At 31.6% G+C, this 13,741-nt stretch overlaps 2 long non-coding RNA genes across 2 annotated transcripts; both read left to right on the top strand.

Moving 5' to 3' along the window:
* The first annotated feature begins 3,138 nt into the window (after nt 1-3,138).
* Nucleotides 3,139-6,832, top strand: LOC107061197 (uncharacterized). The gene is made up of 2 exons (XR_001473846.1): nt 3,139-3,305; nt 6,566-6,832. It is a non-coding gene; the product is annotated as an uncharacterized lncRNA (long non-coding RNA).
* Nucleotides 6,833-10,247: 3,415 nt separating this feature from the next.
* On the top strand, nt 10,248-10,756 carry LOC102591909 (uncharacterized). Its single transcript, XR_367513.2, has 3 exons — nt 10,248-10,268; nt 10,585-10,624; nt 10,744-10,756. It is a non-coding gene; the product is annotated as an uncharacterized lncRNA (long non-coding RNA).
* Nucleotides 10,757-13,741: the final 2,985 nt, after the last annotated feature.

A 13,741-nucleotide genomic window follows, 5' to 3' on the forward strand; every position in this document is an offset into this window, starting at 1 on the left:
TCCGGTTTGAACAATTTTTAGCTAGACATAAAAAAATTAAGGACAAAAAATGCCCATTTTGAACTCCGTGATGCATTAATAGAGTATTTATGAGAGTAACGTAATAATTTTGAAAATTGAGTGTTTATGTAATTGTATGTCACTTTTATTTGAATTTGTCCCCTAATTTATGTATTATATTATATTTTCTTGCAATTTATGTTGTTTAAAAATTTAGAATAAAATATAATTTCATATCATATTAAAAATTATATAAAGTAATTATTTGAGAAAAAAGAAATATATGATTTATATTATGAAATAAGAAAATAAGAATGAAATAGAAATAGTAATATAATATTAAGAAGAGAGAAAAATATTCCTTTTTAAAAAGTAAAATATAAAATTATATATTTAGAGAGTAAAATAGAGGATTAGGTTGGACATGACCGAAGAAAGATGTGATATGGAGACAAAACATGTATGAGCCGCTTTTAGAATTTGTCAGATTATTGGTTTCCATTTTCAGAAAAATGGGTCAGCTTTCTCTCTCCCTTTCTTTTTAAATTTTTTCCCTTTGATTCAACTTTTCAACTTCTCTTTTTTTTTTTTTACTATTGTTTACTCCCTCCGTCCCTATTTAGTTGTCCATATTTTCTTTTTTAGTTGTCCCTATTTTATTGTCCATTTTGATAAATTAAGAAAGGACAACAATTTTTTTCCTATTATACCCTTATTTACACTTCTTGAAAGTTGTAAAAGTGTATGTTGTTTCCCTCCAATTTATTTCACTTGAATTCAAAGAAGTGGTTGTAATTTTGAAGTGAAAAGTTGTCATAAGAGTAAAATTGTAACTTCACTGTGCTAATCATTGTTGCCTTAATCTGTGTGCTATTTCTAAAGTGGACAACTAAAAAGGGACGGAGGGAGTAATATTTTGCTGTTTTTTTAAAGGGAAAAGGTCATGATTTACCGTTGAACTTTATGATTTGGAGCTGATATACCCTCCGTTTAAAAAATGGCTTATATATGCCCCTGCCGTTATAAAAATGGCTCATATATGCCCTTTAACTTAACAAATTAATATTTAATAAATTAAAATTTTATTTTTTTAGCTTTAATTTAAGAAAATGCCATGTGGCATTTAAAATACCCCACATTCCACCATACCCACCCCACCCAATTGGAAACAAAAAAACCCACCCACTGAAATTAACCCAACTCATTTCATTTCGGTGTTTTCAGTTTCCACGCTCAAATGAAACAAAAATAAAAAAATTTGTGAGGGTTCCGGTGAGCTCTAAATTAGACCCAATCGGTTTCAAAATTGTTAACTTACGACGAAAATTAGCATTTTTCACAAACTTCTTTGAAGTAGTAGATAGCTTAGATGATGCCCTAGATTTATTTGGAGTCATCTCAGAGATGAAATATTAGTGATAAATGAGAAGCATTTCTGCAGTTCGAATGATTCTTGAAATATGATTTTAGCTCCGACGTGGAATGTCAACGAGTCATTGATGATTCTATCTCATTTTTGAATGTTTCAAACATGTTCATTTCATTACTAAATGATACAAAAGTTGATAAATCCATTACATAAGGCATAATAAGATTCATCAAAAGTTGTCATAAACCATTATAATGAACCAAAAGTTACTTAGGCACAAATCACAAAATCTGCAACCGAGCCTTGGAATCTAATATTTAAAGTTTGTGAATTCAGAAATATAGTAGTATCCACGAGCCATTTTTCCTTCATTGTCAGTTGCTACACTCTCTTCTTCTTTACTTCAGCTTGTAACTGACTGGTAGTGAATGCTTCCTTGCCCTTCCAAGTAGTCTTATTTGGAGAATATGACAGATTCGAAGGGTCGAGATTCCTCTGCATCCCCTTTAAAAGCAATCCTTGTTTGATTCCCCTGTTTCCTATTCCTTCAAATATTCAAGACCTCTTTTCTATCCTTGTTTCTGTCTCACAAATTACCATTGGCTTCAATGGTGGATCTTCTACATTCCCGATCTCAGGATCGTAGAGCTCACCGGATCCTAACAATTTTGATTTTTGTTTCTGTTGAAGTGGAAACGATGAAATGAAATGGGTGAAGTTAATTTGAGTGGGTGAGTTTTTTTTGTTTCCAATTGGGTCGGGTGGGTATGGTGGAAGGTGGGGTATTTTAAATGCCACATGGCATTTTCTTAAATTAAAGCTAAAATAAAATAAAATTTTAATTTATTAAATATTATTCTGTTAAGTAAAAGGGCATATATGAGCCATTTCTATAACGACAGGGGCATATATGAGCCATTTTTTAAATGGAGGGTATATCAGCTCCAAATCATAAAGTTCAGGGGTAAATCAGGACCTTTTCCCTTTTTAAAATAATATTATTAATAAAAAAAATGTGAAATTTAGCCTACTTCATACTTTTAACATTTGATGTTATTTTTTTAAATCCTGTATTGATTATTTATTTTACTAAAAATAGTTATTAAAAATATTTGTCAATTAACAAATTAAAGTATAATTTTATTTTTAATTTCATTACACTAATAATTAATTCTTTTTAAAAATATAAACAAAATTTGTAAAATTGGAAAAACAACTCTTAAGGAGTAAATTAGTAAAGTACCATTTTTATGTAAAAAAATTTTAAAAAATAACTAATACGAAAAATGAAAGGGGTATAAATTATTATTTTTTCTATTCTCAATAATTTCATACATAATTAAATGCATCAAATATTCACCAAACAAGAAAATATAATGTAAAGAGCATCAATAATCTTGACAAATACTTACATAAGTCTTTGTACTATTTGATGTAACCCAAAATCGAAAAGTATCCATAAAACTTAAATATATACATACTCTTTCATCAATTTATATGATATCTTTTTATTCTTGAAAACAAACTATATGAAATTTAATTTTATATATTATATTTATTTTATTTTACCCTTATTTAGAAGGGAGAGTTGGGAAGGACTAACGTGGCTTCAATAGTTGTACAGTGCAATTCCATGAAGCATACAAATAAGGGCATTTTTGTAATTTCAAGGCATAAATTGATTCTTCTTTCATGAAGCCACGTGTTGTTACTTGGTGCAACTTTCTTCCCTATATTTAACTCATTCCCACCTTCTCCATTTCATTCTAGGTTATTCTTTATGAAGTTGTCGAATGAAACTCTTGAAATTGTAAAGAAACTACTATCAAACGTTCTTAATTTGTTGGGTGTTTTCTTTATTTACAGGAAATTAATAAATCTGCTCTTTGCCATTGTTGAAATTTCCCAACACAGAGAAAAAGCAAATACAGTTTAGGTAACAATCTTTTTGAACTTAAAATTTGAACATCTTATTGTTTTGTTTGTGTGATTAATTCTACAAGGTATGTGTGATTATTGCTTTGTTTCAGCTTTTCCTTGGGTGCATGTTTGATTGTGTGTTGTTTTCTCTTCTTTCTCTTTCATCCTTTCTTTGTTTTACCCATTTCATTGTGATGGGATTGCGATAGCAGACTCTTGATTTTCTTCTTATTTTGAATATTTTGGTCCATAAAGATTTATAATTTGCTAAATTGAATGAATTATATTAGAAGCTCACTGATTTGACGATTGCAATGTTTTGGTCCAAATATGGATACTCGAAGTTCATGAAATTGATTGTCTTGTGTATCTACTTATGTGAATGTGATATACATGAATAACGAAATTGGTTATCTCGATTCTTTGCTCCAATGAACTGTAATATACATTAATAACAAAATTGGTTGTCTCAATTCTACTATGTCCAATTCTCCACTCCAAGTTTTACTATTTCTCAGTGCTTCTATTTCTTTTCAAATTCTCCGTTCCAATTTACTGTACTAAATTGCACCTTGGTTTTGCTTTACTTTGTCTCTAGAGTATGTACACAAAGCTAAAATCCTTTCACTTTTTGCTCGCTATTATGTTTGCTCTGATTTGTTCTTCTGAGTTCTTTCTTGCTGGTCACTTCGATTCTTTGTGAATTGTGATTCAGACATTAAAAGTAAATACAATTTCGTATGTGTGCCTTAGTTTCCTACTCTTTTGATATAGTTTCTAGCTAAGATTTCTACATGCGCCTTACTAACTGCTTGATTTGCACATGCATTATTTTTCTTTGATGAATTTAATTTTTCTAGCCATTAATTAGTGCAAAAGTTAGATCGTCTTACAAAAATCTTTATATCAAGTGGATTGTGCATCTAAGTTGTTTGATAATATGCCTCAGTTAACTTATTTAAAGTTTCATGTTATCATTTCTCTTTTTGGGTTGCATCATGATTTTTCTATCAGGACTAAAGGCATATATGGGAGTATGCCAACTTATCTTATCTTGGTGGTTTAAGCTTTATAATGGAAAATTAGCATAATATGAAAAAAAATATCAGTTTGATATCTTATAACTGCCACCATTTTAGTGTGCTCTCGAAAAAGTATTCATGATGTTCCAATTTTGTTGTGAATTTCATAGCTTAGTCGCCTCCAATTTTGTTGTGAATTTCATAGCTTAGGTATATACAATTGTCAAATACATGATACTTCTGTAATAGAGTTTTCCCAAAAATAAGAAAGAGAGTGAAGCCATGATCTGCTATTACTTAATCAATTGTTCTATAGACAACAATCATTGGTACAATTGGGAGTTGTTGATGTCAAGTTGGTCATTATCCTCCGGTGATCTTTACTATAACATAGGAAAAAAGGTCTGAAATATACCCTACACTATTTAATAGTGTATTTTAAAGGTATATATGTGCCCACATGGACATCATAAATATTGCATCATTATAAATAGTAACGTGTCCACGTAGGCACATATATACTTTTAAAATACACTATTAAATAGTGCAGGGGGGGAAGGTCCTCCATAAAGTTTGGTATAGGTATCGTAACAACAATTTCGGCCAAAATTGATGAAAAATTGATGTATTTTTCTGACCCTTTTCCCTATAACATATGTTTGAAAAAATGTCATTGTTAGAAATCCGAACTTTCTTTGCACAATTAAGTAACAAAAATATCAGTTTTACCTACTTTTTAACTTCTTTTAATCTACACTTATGTTAAAGGAACACATAGTATATTCTTCGCAGGGAGGGCAACTTCAAATAGTTTTCCCAATGCGAAAGAAATTAATTGTGGTGACTGATTGCTCTTGAGCTTATCTTCTTATTTTACTAAGTATCAACATGGAGCTAAAAGTTCATATTTGCAGAATCAGTCAAGGTTAGGAAATATTTCTTGCTTTTACGTCATGCCTGATGTTCACAAGTTTGTGAAATTCATGTAAAGTAGCAGGAGTTTATATCTATATATAGAAGTGCCCAAGGAAGCAGCTGGTCGTTGTCCTGCCAGCTTTCTTCCCAGGGGTATTTTTGTCATTAACCATGTCTGACACGTGTTGAATTCTTAAGCCACCTGCCTCCATCTAACTCTAAACCTGGCTGCCGCTTTATTCTGTATGTAATTGTGTGTTTTGGTTTTGGTTTTACCTTCGTTTCTTCTCCAGATTGATCGACTTTTCTTTGTCTCACCTTCAATCTCTTGCCACTATTTCCTTGAATCTCTTGCCATTTTTTTGTGCTAATTTATCGATGTTATTGTCATGAATTTTGATATTAGACAAATTAAGTTTTATGACAAAGCTTGCAGTTGTCATGGTACTTACAGATAACGGATATTAGGTCTTAGGAGCTAATTTTTGTTTTTTAGATCTTTTGGATTGTACAATTTTTGCTTCAGATGCTAACGTGTCTACATTGACTCTGCTAACTTCATCGGCATAAATTGAATTGTTCTGATTTTTGTTGTGTGAATTCTTTGTGGTGCAACATCATTTCTGATTTGTCTTCAACTCTATTCTGTTGGACAACTTCTTCTCTTCCGAGTTTGTTCCTTTCTGCAAGAGCTTTAATTTACTGAGGGACTTGCCTATATTATTTTGCACAATCACTAAAGCAACTGTGAAACCTTGACAGAAGTAAGAGCTGCAATATTTGTATGTGTTATATAGTGATATATGCTAACTGATGTGTTCAGTAATAGTTTTCTTGGAGAATTACATTTGTAACAAAATAATAGTGACAAGTTTGTACCAATTTGAATTTACATTAGTTGCTTAGTAATTTCTATATGGTTTTACTTTAAGATAGCCCTCATTTTATCTTACGTTTCAAGCTTATGATTTTGGTATCTGATTCCTTTATATAACTAAGATTTAAAAGTGTTAAGTTAAATATTGTGCATCCCTTTCATTCGACGTTTTGCATAAGATGATTGAGACTTGGATAAGCTTAAGTTTGATTGGGATTACAATTAATATATACTTGCTTGAGACTTATCCAGTTCTGTTACAACCTATTCACCTTAATTCTGTTTTCCTCGATATACTTGCTCCTGCTTTCCTTTGTTATAGTATAATCGGCTTATGTATTGGTAAAGATCATTATGAAGCTTTGACAGTTAAACATGGCTGACTTTATCTCTCCCAACTATCTCATCAACCTTCATCCTTTCTATCTACTTTATCATGTGTTATTGCCTATTTACTTACAGGAAAATGACAACATCCAGCTGATATGAATTTGAACGAAGTCTCACCTAAACTTCATATGGGACACTGAAGGATGCTCCATATGTAATGGAGGCATGCAAAAGTGTATTCCTCACACTTTCATCGATATTTGTTGGGATTTATCTTTGCTTTCTCCGCTACTTGCCCTGCTTCTTCCACTTCATTCATTGATTTCAGATAATATCTCCTTCAGATTTCTTGTGATTTGTCCTTAATCTATAATTTCCTCCGGCTAGCCTTTCTGCTTTCCTGCTTGTGTTTAATTTTGGTCATTAATAACCTTATTCTTGCTACTTCGGATATAAATTAATTGGTCTAGCTTTCACCAATTTTCCTACCTTCCTGTTGGTTAACACTATGACAAAACTGTTTTGAATTTTAGAGTTTCAACTTAAGTCATTGGAGCTGACTGGCCTTTGCATTCGATAAAAGACAAATGAACTTACTGCAACGACGAACAGTGTGCCTTCATTACCCCCTCGCTTGGAAACATGTTAGTACTCTCAAAATTTCTCACTTCATAGATCTAACCTGAAGTGAACTTGAAAGATTCAATTCTTTTTTTGACAAAAAGTCCCTCTTCTCATATTACAACGTCTAATTAAAATTGAATCCACCGGTGAGCAGCCTAGAGAGGAAAATAACGTTTCATTGAAGCCAAACTCTAGCTCCAAAATACAGAAGGTATTGCCCCCAAGGCCTAGCTCGAGTGGCAAAAGGTGGAGGATTTGTGACTTAGGTCGCAGGTTCAAGCCCCACACCATGCAAAGCGAAGCCCGGTATTTAAGTGGAGAAGGGTAGAGGGGCGGGCCCATTATTCACCGAGTTTAGAAGGCTGTGATTGGTCCAAAGGGCGGGTCACAGACGGATTTCTCGGTTATAAAAAAAAATAAAAAATAAAAAAAATACAGAAGGTATTCCACTCACTCTTCCCACTTTTACTTGTATGTTTGTGTGTGTTTGCCCCCTTTTCTGTTTGTCCTGACACATAATTATGCTTCTGCTCTGCCTTTACAAGTTATCATAATTGCAAACTTCCGTCAGGCGAAAAAAATGTTCTCCTTTTTATTTTCCAGTCATTCATAAACTACCAATTTTAGTAGTGGTGCAGGTATTAGCAGTGTTACAATTCGGAAAATGCAGTACTTATTAACGAGTGTTTGATGTAAGAAGGCTTTCATACTTTTGGCATACATAATTATTAAATTCATACTCGTGTGACAAACCAAGCCCCTGAAAAACTAATTAATGAAATATCGCATTTAGAAACTCACTTACTTTGCAATTTAGACAAAAATAGAATTCTGGTGATGGAATATTGGGTAAAGACAGGTGATATTTTAGTAGGTAATCATGAAATAATCTCTGAATGTCATCTTAGCGTCTCAGCAAAGTTGTAGTTCTCTGAACGATCAACTAAGTTTAGAAAGGAAAGATTTCCAATACATCATGAGATGCTTCCTGCTAACCTCTTCCCTTTCAGATTCAAGTAAGTTAATCTTCGCCGTTGAAGACCATATGTGACTCCACGCCAGTTACAGAAATATGAAGAAACATTCCATGAATCCAAGATTGCTAAATAGTCTTCAGTTATATGGGATTTGAACTTGACCCTCGCCCTCGCGTTGAATTAAAATTCATTCACTATCTTGTTAATTCTTTCAAACTATTGTTTGAATGTATTGATAAAGTTCTTCAAACATTTTGAGTATCTATTTTCAACTTGTTCAATATATATTATGTCCTTTCCTTGCAGATGTTGAAGGAATAAATAGATCCAACTCGCAATAATACTACTGATTCAAATATTTAGGACCATATGTGCAGCTTCATTCAGCTTCTTCAAATAGTTGGAGCAACATTCACTTTGGATATTTATCCTGTTTATGAATCTAAAAAATCTTTCCAATCACAAAGACATTAACATTTTATACATCTTCTTAGCGTCACATTCAACCGCACACCATTGAACATAACATGTTGTAAGAACTTTTGAAAATTTACAATAATACATTATTTATGTTGGGCCCGGGCCTTACTAGTATATATATATATTACCCTTATTTATAAGCCAATAATAATAGGACTATAAAGTATTGTACACAAAGCTATTTAAGTGGTACTATAAATGTGTACCTATTTCATTGGGTATTGATTACTTTATCTTTTGTGTGCCTATTTGTTTAACACGTGTATATGTTTTTTTTCCTACCAAAACAATGCGTATGCAGAAATAGGGGTGTGCATAAATCGAACCGACCGATAAATCGAACCGAAAAAATGTTATTGAGTTATTGTTATTGGTTTTTTAATGGATTTATAAAAAAAAGTTATTGGGTTATTGGTTCGGTATCGGTTTTTACTATTGGGTTATTGGTTCGGTATCGATTTTTACTATTGGGTTATTGGGTAAACCGATAACCAATAAGACGATAATAATTGACTATTTTACCCTTCCTAATTATTAAATATTATTAATTTAATATAGAACTAGACACTATAACTATATCAAATTATTAGTACTCTACCCACTTCACACTAGGCCGTTTTACTAGTCTTTATTGTTTACTCAAAACCTAAAGACTAAAGTAAGGGTTCACAATTGTAGCTATTTGATTTTAGTTTTAGTTTTAGTCTTGTTGGACTATTTGATTTTAGTTTTAGTTTGTAATTGTAGGTTGTAGCATTTGCAAGTTTGTAAAGGTCCGTAATTTGATTAACATAAAAAATTCCATACTATGTTTTGGCGGTGACATGTAATTATAGCCTTCGTACTATATTTTCTCTTATTGATGCAATTTGTCATTATCTTTCTTGTTTCACTATATCAAAGCATTTAGAGAAGTGGGAAGTCATATAATATTTTACGGACATTTTCTTATTGGGTAAACCGAAAACCGAACCGATAACGGCCAAAAACCGATAAACCGAAAACTGATAAAGAATATCTTATTGGTTTGTTATTGGGTTAGCATATTTAAAAACCAAAAATTGATAAACCGAACTGATAATATATAAAATCAAACCGAACCAACCGATGCACACCTCTGTGCAGAAAGCATCTCAAATTCTTTCTCCCTGCAATCTCTCCTTCCAGGTAAGCTTCCATCTCTTCTCCAGTTTGCTATTCTATTTTTTCTCTCCTTTTTGCTCTCATTGTTTTTCTTTGGTTTCTCATCATCTTCTTCCAAGATTTTGGGTTAAACTTTGTCTTGTTTTGTTGCTTTTATGTTTGATTGTTTTGATATTGCTTTCAATTTTTGTTGCTTTATTGGTATGTGGCTGTAGCCGGTAGGTATGTTGCATGGATAGAATTCCTATGTTGAACCCACTTCTTCTTCATCTCCTATGCCCAGGAGTGTAGACCCGTCTCAATTTTGTATTGATGAGTTGCAACAAAAAAAATTCTTCTGCCACATACCAGCAAAGACCTCAAAATTCAATTGGGTATGATATAGATTTCTTGGTCTTTCCTCTTTTTTTTTTTCATTTATCTTTACCATTTTGACAAGTACCAAAATTTTCATTTTGTAAACCCTAAATGTTAGACTAAACAGAATGGAGCAACTTAGGTTAACATGTAATAGGGATTTATAAATTCAACAACAGATGCATGCACTATCTCTTTTCGAAAATCTTTGGATTCAACCAACCTCCAAGCACAAGAAACCCTTCAATTCCAGGGTAAATTGAAAATACTACATTTGAGATTTCTTCATACCCGTAGTGTTCTCTTTTTCTAATGATTTGGTCTGAGTTTTACTACCAGCACATTCTGTATATGATGGAATTTAATATGTCAAACTTTATCATTTACAGACATTCTTAAAAGTATCCGTCTTTGAAGGGTATTTTCTATTTGGGTTAAATTGAACTCTATTTTAAAAAAAGAATCAATTTTTTTGGGTGCCCATTTTCATGGTAAATCTTACTAATTAAGTGTTTTTTTGCTTTGAAGCTTTTCGGCATGGCTGCAAATCTTGGGAAATTGAAAACTGAGCTTAGAGAGGCAGAAGATAATTTAGTAAAAGCACTTGCAGGTAAATATCAATCTCTCACAATATATCTTTTTATGCCGTAGTATTATTTTTAGTTTTTATGTCCATTGCTATTTTCTTTGATCTCTGGATCAAACTTTTGAAGAGAATCGGGTGTCTAGGTTGAGGAAGGTTTTAGGTTTACTCAAAGAACACTAAGAAGAGTCCATGGCTGTAAAAAAAAATTAAATTTATGTCCTTCATTCTTTTCTATATAGAATAATTAAAGGTAAATACTTGTACCATAAGTAATGTAAGTTGTATTTTATTTGGGCCCGTTTCATTAAACAAGTACTACTTGCTAATTGCAAATATTCTTAAGGCTTCATTCAGTAGATAATACATGTTCTATTTGCTACTTAGAGGAGATACACGTATGGCGATCTCTGTTCATCATTCTTTGTCATTTACTTAGACTAGGAGCAACTTCCAAAATCTTTGGTATGATAATATTTGCTCTTCTTTGCTTCCAATTTTCAGAATTTTGTTATGGTTTTTGTTTAATATGTTAATCTTGATAATTACTTTTGAATTTAAAAGCTTGCTTTATTATTTAGTAGCTATATTTTAGAAGCTGATGTTTTATGAGAAGAATCTCTTATATGCATGTTATATGATTTTTTGTGTGTTTTTCATTGCCTAATTGCATCATGTTAAAGGAGAAAATCATGTTTTATGTATGTTTTTATAAGTCATAAAGATCCTTGAATTTTATGGTCTTAAACTAAAAATATATAGGATGTGCCAAAATGCCCTTTTGATCTTGTGGTCTTTAACATGTCATGTGAAAAGTTAGAAATAAAGAGTTGCAAAAAAAGGTAAAAAGACATTCTTTTAAACGTACTAAAAAGAAAAGTGATACAAATAAATTGAAACGAAGGAAGAAAAATATGTTCTATTACCCTCTAGGGATGGTATGTTTAAAAAAAAGGTAAAAAGACATTCTTTTAAACGTACTAAAAAGAAAAGTGATACAAATAAATTGAAACGAAGGAAGAAAAATATGTTCTATTACCCTCTAGGGATGGTATGTTTAAGGTGAATTCAGTTTGTGTTATTAACATGTGTATATGGCTGTTTTCTGCTCAATTATCAATACAAAATTTATTACTTTATAAGAAAAATTGTTGTGAATATTGTCTATGTATACTTACAAAAATAAAATAAAATGTTGTCGATGTGATATTCCACTCGTGAATTGACATTGTTATTCAGTTTAAGCTATTAATCAAATGGTTTATCTTAATATAAATCTGTTTTCCCTTTCTCTTTCACTCTTTTAACTAAAACTTTTAGAAGATGTGTTGAAATTGGAAGAAAAATAATAAAAAGAAGAGCATAAAGGTCTCTTTCTCACTATTAATAGTTCTCCAAATGCAGCTACGGACATTTTCAAGTTCAGTAGGAATAAACAAGCAAGGAATTGAAGTTACTTGATGGTATTGTGGGTAACTCTATTGTTAGGTGAGGAATGAAATTTTACTTCTTAAAAAAAATACTATTAGGAATTTTTTTAGAGACATTACTGTACATTGTTTAATCAGCTGATTGGACCATCACAGTATAGCTTTAATAGTTATCCTTGTATCTTCTCCTTTGGTGCATTTACAAAATACATGATTCTTTATTCTAGAGAGTAATATAATTCCTTTGTTCTTATATGTTATTAGATAATGTTGAAACATCTATTTAGATTTCAAGCACCAAGTTCTGAAATTTTACTGTTCTCCATTCCAATTGATCCTGGAGTTCCACTTCATATGTGGAAATGGAAATTTGAGAAGACATCAACACACCTCCAAAGAATGTAGAAGGTATCATCGACGGTGAAAAGTCCTACATTGCCGTGTCAGATGAAGGAACATGGCATGTCCCTTCATAACCCAGGTAAAGATTTTACAATAATCTTATTACACTTATGTGAATACTCTGACATTTTTTAACTCAATTAGATGTTATTTCTTCATGCATGAGTATTTTTGAAAATAGAGTAATGCACCTATTGTTTCAATTGCTCTCTGGTGATTTCTGAAAACAGAGTACTTTTTTTCAATTTTGTTTATTTAATTCTTTATAGGATCTTCATTGGGTACCTTTCAACCACCAGATGGAATCACATCAGCTAATTTTCTTTCGGAGATCGACAATAGAAACCATTGTAAGATGAGCTTAAGTTAATGAATGAATAGTTTCCTCTGCTTCAATCTAAATGGTTTCTGGTACGATGAATTTTTCGGTACTTGCCTTTGCATGTGGATTGTTTGATGATATTGAAGGAAAGAACATGGCTTTTGATTTTGGGTTATGTTTTTTTGGCAGATTGTAGCGACAGCAGAAACAGAAAGCTATGAGAAATTGTCTTAGAATCTTTGAAATGCTTCCTTTCTAAAGATTATGGAAAGACGCTTGAGAAATTTAGGAATGATATTACTATTATTTCAGGTACTGTTTTCTTTAATCTAGCTTCTGCACAAGTGAAGTTCTACTATACTCTTTAATTGTTTAGGTTGTGATTTTTGAAAGTTTTCACTGATGAAAGTGTACTACTCTTTTCGTTGGCCTTTGGATTGAAAGTCATCATGACCGGTGCGACTCCTGAGTGTGAAAATTTATTTTAATACTGCAGAATACATATCGAAAAACAATGAGTGGCTTCTTATAACGGTAGAAATTGGTAAAACGAAGTTTGGTAAGATAATATATCTTACAATATTCCAAAAAAAAATAAAAAAATAAAGAAGGATAAGAGAAAAAGAACAAGCAAACAAACAAATGGATGATAAATTTTGGATGGTTAAAGTTGTGGAGGGTGTTGTAGATAGCATTTTATAAACATTTAGTCATTTACACATTTTCATATTTAAGTTTGAACTTTTTTTTTTTTCAAAAATATGACGTACTCGAATTTTATAAATCAAGTTTGTGTTAGTGTGGAGACTAACTAGAGCTCACTGCTTTATCTTTCTATAACATTTATGATAATCAAGCTAATGGTATAATTCTGCTAGCAGTCAAGAGGTACTACTATTTATTTCTTTTTCATCGATAATGCGATTTTTTTTTGTTTATGAGAAATCATATGATTTGTTGTAAGTATTTATATTGTTTCATGGTGGGTCT

The sequence above is a fragment of the Solanum tuberosum genome, unplaced genomic scaffold (assembly GCF_000226075.1).
Source record: "Solanum tuberosum cultivar DM 1-3 516 R44 unplaced genomic scaffold, SolTub_3.0 scf00120, whole genome shotgun sequence".
Lineage (NCBI taxonomy): Eukaryota > Viridiplantae > Streptophyta > Magnoliopsida > Solanales > Solanaceae > Solanum > Solanum tuberosum.